The sequence below is a fragment of the Dendroctonus ponderosae genome, unplaced genomic scaffold, assembly GCF_020466585.1.
Source record: "Dendroctonus ponderosae isolate FM_Combo_2020 unplaced genomic scaffold, Dpon_F_20191213v2 Dpon_F_20191213_4, whole genome shotgun sequence".
Lineage (NCBI taxonomy): Eukaryota > Metazoa > Arthropoda > Insecta > Coleoptera > Curculionidae > Dendroctonus > Dendroctonus ponderosae.
Window position 1 is genome coordinate 9674156 of NW_026018611.1, and position 1757 is coordinate 9675912.

The following is a 1757-nucleotide window of genomic DNA, read 5'->3' on the forward strand; positions in this document are numbered from 1 at the left end:
AAAAAACACTTAAGGTTGGTTGATTGCTGTGAAGCGCGCTAAAAAGCACACTATTCTCAGCTAGCAACACAAGAACTCAAGTGGGAAAACCCAAGTGGGAAAACCCAAGCGACAGCTTTGACTTTGATTATCAACACTGAAAAACACTGCAGAGCGCGATGCTTAGCACGATGTTGACTGGTCGAAGTCTCGGTGAGCACTGTTCCCCCACAACGTTCTTGGGTCACAATCAGCACAAAATACTAAAACTAAAATAGGACAGACTTTAACATACAGGCACTGGCAGTACATCTGTAGACATGGCAATTCCACCAACCACGCCAGGGGCGGGGCCTCAGTTCTTTTCAAACCTGTAACAAAACTAGGCAAAGCAAACCCTCCCAATATCAACAACCCTTTGAACGACTGTGTACATTTTACCATACCCTACTTAAACGACCTGATACACATATTTCTGACATACAGCCACCCACACTCCAACCTAGAACAAAATACACTGACCAAAGCAAGCGTCTATAAATATTCAATAATTCAAAAACAAAACAGCTTCAAAGATTTTTACAAAATTTAGACTTTATAAAACAGCACACCCCACCAACTTTTGTGATGCCCGGAAATCCAGACACAACACCAGACGTTCTACTATACACAAGAAACTTAACAAACACCATCAACAACATAAACTTAACCAACAAACTTGGATCCGACCACCTGGCTATTACGTTAAACATAGACTTACCACATACGCAACCTACCTTCAGTACACCTCCTATAGAGAAAAAGTTAGACTTAACAAAGACTGACATAGACAAAGTAAAACAACATATACATGACTACATTCTGTCGCAAGCACAGCCCATTTCAATATGAACCATACAAGAACAAATTTCGCTAGCCATAGGAAAACTTAGCCCGGAAATAAAAAATGTTTTCTACCGACACACTATACCCAAATTCATACTGAGACTCATAAAACATAAGAGAGAACTGTACAGACTATATACATACACCTAAAATAACGACCTAAAAAAGACACTGAACCAACTCAACAGAGACTTAAAACTTTGATTAGACAATACCGACAAGAGAAATGGCTAGAAACATGTAAGGAAATACAAAAAGACAAAGGAAAAACATACTGGCGAAAAATTAAGAAACTAGCTCAATACAAAAAAACTAACACTACTGACACAATTGACGAAAACGGAATAGAACGTTACACAGACAAAGAGAAAGCTGACGCATTCGCCCGACACTATCAAAAGGCCTTCAGCATATCGACAAACCCTAACTTCGACAATGACAACTGGAACATGATCAATGACTGGTACTTGAACTACTTTAACAACTCACCAAACTATACTTACAAACTAATCACAGACACAGAGTACGATGAATCACATATCAAAAACACAGCACCGGGAAAAGACAAAATAAAGGCAAAACTCCTGAAAAGCTTAACCCAAGAAACCCACAAACTCATCCTTACTGAAATCAACAACTTCATCAGAAATAACAAAATTCCGAAAACATGGAAAACAGACCTATTACATTACTCCCGGAAAACATATACCAACCTACCAATTTGGCTTCAAACAATATCACTCGACTATTCATCCGCTATTTATTTTGACCAACAACATACAAACAACTCACCTAACTGACGAAAAGTCGGCATGTCTACTCATGGACATCAACAAGGCTTTTGATAGTGTCTGGCATAGCGGCTTGCTATACAAACTATACAAACTCCACAC